Raw genomic sequence first — 10,587 nt, forward strand, 5'->3', positions numbered from 1 at the left:
ATGTCCTAGATTCGTCACTCATATTGGTGAGCGCTGATGCAGCGCACTCAGTCCCGTGCCACGTCTCCCTAAACTTCATTTCATCCCCAACTGGGATTTGACTGGTTTCTTGAAGGCTCGTCTGCTGCGTCAGGCTCTCCGGCTGTGTCAGGCTCACCGAAGGAGACTGGGCGTTTTCAGTCCTGTCCCCAAGCTTGCAGGCAGCACCGAAAAGGCCAGCGACGATACCACTCATGACAGAACACGGATTATTAGCGCCAAGTATCACCTCCTCCATTTCTTCGCTGTTAGCGAAATGCTGCAAGCGACGTTTTTGTCGTCGAATCTCTGCCGCCTTGGCTGCACCACTCGAGAACTAGGATGATTTCAGCCGAGCTTGCGCTGGAGGCGTTTCCGCGTGAACTTTCAGGGATCGCGGGAACGACGCGGTCGGAGAGTGGACGGCGTCGCAACAACGCAGGCGGTTTTCGTTCGTAGAACTAGTTCGGTCGGTCGTGGTAATAAAGGTAATAATGAGAAAGTTACCTCGCATCGGAAATTCACCCAAATTTCCACTGTTAGCGTAGATGCTAATTGGGGCTCCAGAATGTGAAACGAATTGTAATGATGCTGATGCTGATTCTGATGCTGTTGCTGATTCTGATGCTGCTGCTGCTGCTGCTCGTTGGCCGTGGTAATAATGAGAAAGTTACCTGGCATCGGAAATTCGCCCAAATATCCACTTTTAGCGTATACGCTGATTGGGGCTCCAGAATGTAAAACGAATTATGATAATTCTGATGCTGATGATGATACTGCTGCTGATGATGATTATTCGAAGCGAATGCACACAGCCTATAAGGGGGCCAGTCAATTATCAGTGGTTGAAAAAAAATCTTATCGAACTACAGAGCACTGCATAAATGTAATTTCTAGAAATTGGAAGGCATTTTGAGACAAAATTGTGGAGAAGAAACGGCTTTATAACATTTCAGGCTTCTTTTTCTCGTGCTAATGATGTTCCTCCTCAAATTTACCTTACCCAGTTAGGGTGATCGTCCGAGCCGGATATTTTATGAAAGCACTAAATCTCGCACACATCAAGCAACAGGAAATCGATGTGTAAACGGCCAATATAAAGAAAAGACATCGGAGGAGGCATACCGCACAAAAACATAGAACAAGTAAATTTTTATATATTAGATAAACAGTAGGAGATTTCAAGTACGGAGATTAACATGTTTAAAAGTAGTGAACGAATTGGTTAGAATGTAGGTGAAGCTCAAAAGGGCTTAGCAGCATGGCTGCGGCGGGGCCAGTTCCAGACGACAGAAAGCCGGTACTGTTACAATGGGCACTAAAGGCTGAGTAACTCCGTTTTAATCAAAAACTCACAACGAAGCATTGTTCGCTGAGAAATAAGTAATCAAAGCTGTAGTTTGTTCTGTTTCCCTTGCAATATTTGTGACGTTAAACAGCACGTCACTAAGTCCCCAGAGCGTATCGGGGAACAAACTGCCTTAATTACGTCTCTTCGGGCCCGTCTTGAGGTCCTCGAAAGCTCTCAAACTAATCTCAATGAGAAACGCAAGAAACGCAATCTTCCTCCCGCCACCTCAACCACCTCTAACTCCGCTGCTCCGCCCAAAGAATCAGAATCATTGGCCCTTCCCCAAATTCATGATATGCTCTCCCAGCTCATAAGCCAGCTTAGTGGAATAACTCAAGAAATTCAACTCATCCGCCTAGAAAATCAGAGCCTTCAACACGAAGTCCAATCTCTACGGGCCCTCCGAAATGAAATCAGCATTCACAACCCGACCACAGCTTCCCCAGACCACACCTATGACCTCAGCACTCCTCGCACCGTACGCCCCACTAAAAACGTGACTCGCGCCCACGGAAGAGCTCTCCCTTACGCCCGTAACTCCGATGCAGTCCTCTCCTCCCCCCTCCCGGATGCCAGGGACATGGCGTCAAGCTAGCTTAACCTCCATACTTCAATGGAATTGTAGAGGCATCAAACAGAAAAGAGCAGCCCTCCATCAATTCATCTGCATCCTCGACGAAAAACCAGTTATAGCCGTTCAAGAGGCCAACGCGTGCGTAACATTACCTGGGTACATATCGTACGGATCAATCGACACGTACCCAACTATAACCTTTGTCAATAAGGCCGCATCAGCTGTGCATCACATCACACCGCAGCACGGATGTAACCACACCCACCTGGAGCTTCTGTCCTCGTCCACCAAAACCAAGTCCAGCGTATTCATACTCAACATATATTGTCGTCCTACCCAAAAATCACCCGACATTAAAGCCACGATCAATGATGCCATCAAAATCGCCAAAAATAGACCTTTTTTTTATTTTAGGAGATTTCAATGCCGCTCATCCTAACTGGGGATACCACTACAAAAACCAGCGGGGCTTCATTCTGGCCAATGTTATCGACGACCTTAATCTAATGCTTCTCAACCAACCTGATTCCCCAACTCGCACTGGTACAAGCGTCGCCAGGGATACTACCCCGGATCTTTCATTTCTTTTCGGCTCCCTAGACGTCTCCTGGTTTCTCCCGCAGGAAAACGTTGGATCTGATCACGAGCCTATACCAATTACAATTAAAAACCCCATGTATAATGCTCAGCTGGGGGTGGCACGCCTTACCAACTGGGATGCCTTCAGAAAAGCAAATTCTTCCGAACCTATTGACCCCAGTCAGCCCCTATCGGCATGCATTGATGATTTACTTCAAACTGTTCACTCAACTACCAAAACGGTGGCTATCACCTACCACACCCCTGAGGTCGACCCGAAACTCTTAAGGCTTAGGGAGGCACGACGGAGCCTCACGAAAGCGCTGGAAGCGACAGCAGCACAACCGCAAACTGCGTCTACGAATCGCACTTCTAAATCAACAAGCAACAAAGTACGCCAACCACCTTTCAAAAGAAAATCGGCTACAGCTGTGTGACAGCCTCCAAGGTACCCTGACAATCAAAAGAACTTGGCGCCATGAAGGAGGAAGACCTCCTCCGCCTTATCCGCGCCTTCCTCATATTACGGGTCATCTACATCGCCCCCTACCTAACTCTCAGCATAAGTGACACGGAAGCCATTGATCGCCTCATCCGCAAAGCTATAAAGAAAGCTCTCAACCTTCCTATGTCCACCGCGGCAACTAAACTGCTCCAATTAGGCATTCACAACTCGGTCACGGAACTCATCGAAGGGCATCTTTCCAGTCAACGTCTCTGCCTAACTCAAACACCAACAGGACTGGCACTTTTACGGGACCTCAAAATGTCAACTCCTCAGACCACTAACAGAAAACGAAAATCTCTTACCCATAATTGGCGTCAATTCATTCGTGTCCGCCTTCTTCCCAAAAATATGCATCCCACTTTCCACTCCAGTCGTCGACACGCCCGTAGCCAAGCCCAAGAACAAATCTACGGAAACAATCCTGTTTTGTACACAGATGCCAGCCCTTACTCCAATCCATCCCATCACTTAGTCATAGCAACCACTAAAGACAAGATCGTCGCCTGCGCCTAAATCAAGACCACATCTATCTGGGCCACGGAAGAATTTGTTGTGGCCCTCGACATCACTCAAACACCCGCAACGATTCTAATTACGGACTGTCAAGCCGTCTGTCGCAGCTTTTTATCAGGTTACGTGGCCTCAACTACGTGGAACCTCCTGGCTCAACACGCCCCCAACAAGAAGATCGACATTGTGTGGACCCCGGAACACTCCTCACTAACAAGCAATAATTTTGCCCATAGACAAGCCTGCGAACTCTCCTCCCAGGCGTCTGAGGAAACACCAAGTCTCGTTCCCCTGCTCATATTTCAAGACATCACCCAACATTACCGTACATCAAGACGTACAACATTTTCCCCCTCCTCACCCGCAGCTTACAAAAACAGAAGAAGTAATAGTCCGGAGGCTTCAAACAAACACCTTTCATCACGCAACTTGGCTACATCGGATGTACCCCACCCAATACCCTGCCACATGTACATTTTGCCCTCCACCATGTACCCTCATACACATCATCTTGGGGTGCGCACACAAACCAGCCCTCCCACCTTTACCCACTTCCCTTCCCCTCCCTGAGCTGTGGGAGAACCTGACAACCAGCGCCGGCTTGGATGCACAGCAACTCCTGGTGTCCAGGGCTGAGACAGAAAGGTCGTCCCATAATCTCCTGGACTGAGATGCCACTCCCACATCACCAGGCTCACAATAAAGTTTTTCCTCCTCCCTGTCCTCGGGGAACTATTGTCAATTTTACTCGATTGTCACCTTCTCCTTGAGTGCCTGTTATTATTGGCTACCACTTTCGTCGCAAAGATGGGAAGCCATCCAGAAAAGGATTTTTGGACTTCATTGTTGCATGTTGATGCCCAGGCAAAGCCAGTGATCAAGATTGCTCCCCCTGTCGGAGCATATCCGGGAGGAACTGCCGCCTTGGAGCAAGTGCAGAAAATGCATGGGGAGTAAGCAATGAAGTTGACTCCCGTGCTGTTTGAGCCGACTGCGCCAATAGTCTGCGATTTTGCCACTGGCTGTTGTAAGCAGAGAGAAACAATCTTCAATGAAAGGAAAGACAGAGAGATGGTCCTGAGATGTACTCTGGCCAGCCACTCTGCGTTGGGAGGGGCGAGGGGGAACACAGGCGGAGAGATGTGAGATGACTATGGCGGCGATTATGACACGAGTTTCCACAGTTCATTGCCCTGCAGGCACGTCTTTCGAACGGTAAACGATTTACATGTTCACGTAATATTGGGAGGGTTGATTTTGTTGAAGAGTATACGGTGCAGATATGAGTTAGTAGCCTTCATATGGTAGTGGCTTCGGGACAAGTGAGGCGAGGGTAAGGGGGATGATACTTGCGGCTCTTAAGGCGGTAGAGGGTGAGGAGATCGGGGGGAGCGAGTGCCTACACACACGAGTTGTCCGCTGAGGCCGCTGAACTCGTCCTCTCCACTTTGTCTTACTGTGCTGTTCAACCAATCGCCTTCAGACAGGTCGACGCGGTTCTGTGTAGGACGAGGAGAAAATAACTTCATTCGGTCCAAAGGGGAGGCCTACTCAGGACTGTGGCGCCCTACACGATGGCCAAGATGCCTCGGCTCCTGGCGGTTTCTTCGGTCCTTAGGACGGCACAATGGTGGATTTCGGTGTTTTCGCAGCGGTCTTTCATTGCTCCTTACCACTGATAATAAATGTTCTTTTTGAATTTTTGAAGTCTTTTCTCTGCATACTGGTACACTGTAATACTGGGGCATTGCAAGAACATGTGATACAAAGATTGCAAGCTCGGGGTTGTGTTTACACGCGTCGTCGGGTATTTCCGAATGGAAGTGCAGGAAGAGTCGTGGTTTGGGATCGGGGTTCGTCTGGAGGCGTCTCCAGGCGACTGCTTGCTTCTGCGGAGCGATGCCAAAATTTTTTGCCGACATGCTCCTGCTATGGCTCACGCTGTACTAAATCCCAGTACAGAAGTGACCGTATTTCTGCGTATCGCGCATGTTCAGTTCGTCCCTACTACTGAGTTGGCGGCAGTCTATACCTGATACAGAAACCATCAAAGCTCGCGCAATGCCCGACGTTTAGTGTTGACGGTAGCCTGAACTGTCACCCCAACTCCGCCATGCATTGTGTTGCGTTCTTCTGAGTGGACCTCAAGCGAACTGCGTTAAACGGGCGCCCACAAATGTTCCGCATCTTTTAAGCGTTCCTCACTGCAGTTTCTCGCATCATCTTACGCTTAACAAAAGTCTGAATTTCCCTTAGCGTTATGGTTTATGTTCAAGCACAAAGAGCTCCCTTGCAAATAAGCGCACTTAGCATACTGACGTGACTTCGTGCTATTTAAAAGTTTCGAAGTTCGTTCAGTTTGGTTAATTGAGGCTCCTGGTGACAAAATGGTTATGCATGAAGTAGCAAATGAATAGGTGCTTGCGAAATGAGGGAATGGCAGTTCCCCTGCGATTTATTCGTAATATGGTAGTCTGAAAATGAATGCAAATTATTCATCAAATATAACTTTTTTTTTCAAATAATCCTTTCACATCACTGCCTCTGCCTCAATCTTTTCGCGCGCAATCAGAGTCCTTGCCAGAATTTTAACATCCCTATAAACTACTCAACAGCTGGACGCGTACACACGCAGGGGGCATGGTTGGGGCGGTGAAGAACTTCGAGGCTTTAAGGCGTTGTCAATGCGGAAGACAGGTGAACGCACATTGAAAGTGGGAGGCCACTAGAGATAGCGCCGGTAGTTATTCGCAGGCCTCGAAACAGCCTCCGTCCGCGAACAACTGATTGCGCTACGGAACCTGTCATTGTTCTGAAGAGCAATGCTCCATTCGTCATTGGCTAATGACTTGCCATCGGTGCGGGGGCCTTCACTTTTCTCGAAGCTTTGAAGCATCAAGTAGGCGAAAAAAGCTTGGACGCCCGAGAGGACGCGGTTATCGGGAAGGCGTACAACCAGCTTCTCAATGGAGCTGGCATTCTTCTCGAAGACGTTCAGGGCGACTTGTACTGCCATGGCGTCGCGGAACCTGCCGAAGCGGAGCAAATCCTGTAGTCCCTCGAAGAAGGCCTCGACACCCAACAGATTCTACCAGGTGTCGTCACTCAGTCATTGCTTAGTGGTGCCGTTGGCGTAATCGGCCTCCTCCAGAAGCATGTCGAAGAGGCAGCGGCTGAGCCGAGTGCCTACTCGAGACGCTTGGATGTCATTTACGGTTCCTTCGTCGAGAATCTGCGTCACGTTAAAGGCGAGTAACGGAACGTGCACTATTCTCAGATTCACCTCGTACCAACAGTTCGTACTAAACGTCGAGTGGAGCCAGCGGCCTTGGTATGTGCGTGCCAATGAGTATAGAAATGTGTGTTCGTAGTAGGCGACGTAAATTTCCAGGCCGGACTGAGTGGCTCTTACTTCGGGGAGATTGTTCAGGTAATCTCGAACTGCCGCCTCGTTCTCGGGCCAGCTCGGACCAATTGCGCTCAAGACGCTCGACGAAATAATAGCCCGAATGGCGCTCTTCGAGCTAAAGTCAAAGTATAGTGAACTGTCAATTTCTGAGCGAAATTAATCCACAATGACTCGGACGAAACGGTTGAGGCTGGCCTTTGACGCCCGAAGTTTCTCGCGGGCGAATAGGGAAGCGTGGACAAGAGGGTGCAGTGCTCCGTCGACGACACGGACGCATAACTGCCGCCGAGAAGGCTCAGTTGGGGGCTTACCGTATACAAACAAAGGCGCTGAACAGTTCCTTGAGTTCTGAATACTGCAGGAATGGCGACATTTGTATCAGCAAACGAATGCTCATGTAGTTAAGGACTATGTGACTGTGAGTATCCCCGACGAGGTCTAGAAGCTCGTGAGTGAATCCATACGACCATACTAATATGTCTGAAATCATGGCACTCATTGTGGCCACATCCAGAAGTACTTATTTAACAAATTCAATCAGTTCAGGCCGCAAACTGAGATGGTCGATGCTGATGAATTCACTTCTCGGCCACGACGGGGAAAGCTTCTCAATATCGGTGGCGAACTTTACAACTGCCAATACGTCTGTTGGCGGGAAGTCGTCCTTCTGGAATATTCCTACGGCCAGGAAAACCGCTGTAGTGTACAGCCGAACCACCTCGCCGATATCGACAAGACCACTACTGAAAGCAACTCTGGATGCCTAACAGATTCTATATCCTCAGACTTGTTCGCAGGGTTACGCGAGAAACTAACACTAAGCGGTGCCGATGTGCCAGTTTTCCGGAGGAGTTGGCCAGCTATTGTCCAGACAGTCATATCGTCTTGTCTCGGAGTGGTGAACGTAAAGCACTCGAGAGAGACATCCGGCAACAAAAATTGAGCGCCTCTAAACCGCGATGTTCAATATTTGCTCTTCGTAGATGAGTTTGAGCGGCTACAGGATGCTCTCTTTTGACTCTCCCTCTCTAGCGGGACGTATATTTGGTTCTCCAGAACTTGTCCAACGACTGCATATAAACATGTAGAAATCTTCGCGTACGTGGTCTACCGTCACTATAAGCGGTGAGGTCCGTGGGCTGCGGGATGTTTTGGAGACAACTGAACGAAGAGCAGTTTCCGTCAGATCTCTCAAGCGCGGCTCGTGGACTTGGCTCCACGCTTTGCTTTGACGGCCAGAACAAGATGGAAAGCACCACCACTAGAGCGATGTCACTACATGCAGCAACAAGGTAAAGACCACGTTCTCCGAATACCAGCTGCCTCAGCTTGCGGTAGTTATCCACCGCAGTAATCAGCTGTCTTAGCTATTGGTAATTATCCTCGGCAGAAAGGGAGGCTTGCTGGATCGCCATTGGGGCTGAGATGCTCTTTCGGCTTACTGCGCTCAGCGTGGTTGTATACTGCGAGCTTTATATTTATATTATAGACTTTCAAATACCCTCAAGGTCACTGAGGACATTACAGAGGGGAGTGGGGGAAAATTGTACAACACACAAGTAGCGCAGCATATGATGTGGACATAAGACGATGTCCAAAAACAATCAAGAAAATATTCACCGTTTCAAACATGCATACCAGACCTATGAAAAATCAGAAAATGCGCAAGTCGGGCAGCTTTGAATAACTTGTTATCATGTATTGACACTAGCGGTTCCGGAAGGCGATTCCATTCACTCACCGTGCGGGGTAAAAATGAATGATAAAATGCATTTGTTTTGCAGGGGAACGGGGAAACTTTGTAGCGATGATCGACACGGCGTGATTTGTAGAACGGGGCTGATAAAAGAAAATTGTGAAGATGCGCGTGGAAATAAAATTTGTGAAACAAAGATAATCGAAGGATCTTGCGGCGCAACGACAGGTTAGGCAGAATCAATGCTGATTTTATATAAGACACACTAGCAGTGCGATGATAGTTAGACAGTATGAAACGAGCCGAGTGGTTCTGTATTGCTTCTACCCCTGTAACTAGAAATTCGTGGGCTAGGTCCCATATTGAGGCCGCATACTCTAGCTTTGGGCGAATGAGCGTTTTATAGAGTTGTAGCTTTAGGGTAGAAGAGATGGATGAAAAGTTGCGCTTCGAGTATCCTAATAAGCGGTTTGCATTGTTTGATACATACGTAACGTGTTGATCCTATGAAAGAATATTTGAAATATAGACTACTAGATACTTGTAAGAACTTACAATGTCAAGAGTATGTTGCTGTAGGTTATAGGTTGAGGAAGGTGCATTGGGGCGTGATACATGCATTACTTTGCATTTGTTAATGTTCATCGTCATCACCCATTCGCTGCACCATGAAGATACAGCGTTTAGGTCTGAATGAAGTGCTGGGGGAATCGTTGGCGTTTCTTATTTCACGATATATGACACAGTCATCAGAGAAGAGGTTAATAGAAGAATGCACGCGAGATGGGAGGTCGTTAATACAAATTAGGAAAAGGAGCGGGCCAAGTACCGACCCCTGTGAAACTCCCGAAAGAACTGGGGACAAAGATGAATCGAAATGATTAACGGTTACAAATTGAAAGCGGTTAGTAAGAAAACAACGCAATCAGGCAAGAACACTAGTATCAAGGTTTAGCTTACTTAATTTCAAAAGCAAAATCTTACGTGAGACCTTGTCGAACACTTTGGTGAAATCAAGAAATATGCAGTCTGCTGCAGCGCCACGTTCAAGAATGCTATGGAGGGAATAAGTTAAGAATGCTAGCTGAGTTTCGCAGGAATAATGTTTCGATTTGATCTCGAATGCCTTACGAATTCGGCATTCGAGATCAAGTCGAAGGGCGTGGGTTCGGTCCGCACTCTGGGCGCGTGTTTTTCTTTCTTTGTTTCTTTCCTACGTATATTTAAAAAATGTTAACTTGACTAACCGTAGTAAAAACAGAGCCTAACAACACCCCTATGCCTCCTTTGGTGTTGTAGACTGCCGACCTATCTTTATAAGTCGGCAGTATATATATATATATATAGTCTGGAAAGATAAAAACTCACACAGAGCGCGAAAAAATAAGGTTAGTAGAGGCAGAGAGATACGAGAAAGACGTAGAAAATAGAAATAAGTTTACTGACGTTTCAGGAAGAGGACTTTCTCTCTTCAGGCACTCTGAAGAAAGGAAGTCCTCTTCCTGAAACGTCAGTAAACTTATTTCTATTTTCTACGTCTTTCTCGTGTGTCTCTGTCTCTACTAACCTTATACATATATATGATGAAGTCCGATGGGCCAGTATAAATTGCAAGCGGAATTTTCAGGTACCACCGCCTGCGGGTACGCACACGTGTTGAAACACAAATCTGGAGCCACATGCAAAAGCTGCCCACAGACTGCATAGCTCCTACAAGCACGCACAAATACAACCAGAAACGCTTCTGTATGAGATCATTTTTTGATGTCCTCGGTAGCGGTGACGACGTGCCACGATGTGCCAAGGTTCGTGGCCCGCTTAATAATTAATTACGGCCTAATGAGTAACCTTGCGATTTGCTTTCCTTTTATTGTCTGAAGCTGAAGTTGTGGAATCGGTCGGTGCCTTGGTGAGCTCGATTAAAGAAGCGCGATGTAGATGC

This window comes from Haemaphysalis longicornis, unplaced genomic scaffold, assembly GCF_048455015.1.
Source record: "Haemaphysalis longicornis isolate Haplotype H1 unplaced genomic scaffold, Haemaphysalis longicornis Haplotype H1 scaffold_2, whole genome shotgun sequence".
Taxonomy (NCBI): domain Eukaryota; kingdom Metazoa; phylum Arthropoda; class Arachnida; order Ixodida; family Ixodidae; genus Haemaphysalis; species Haemaphysalis longicornis.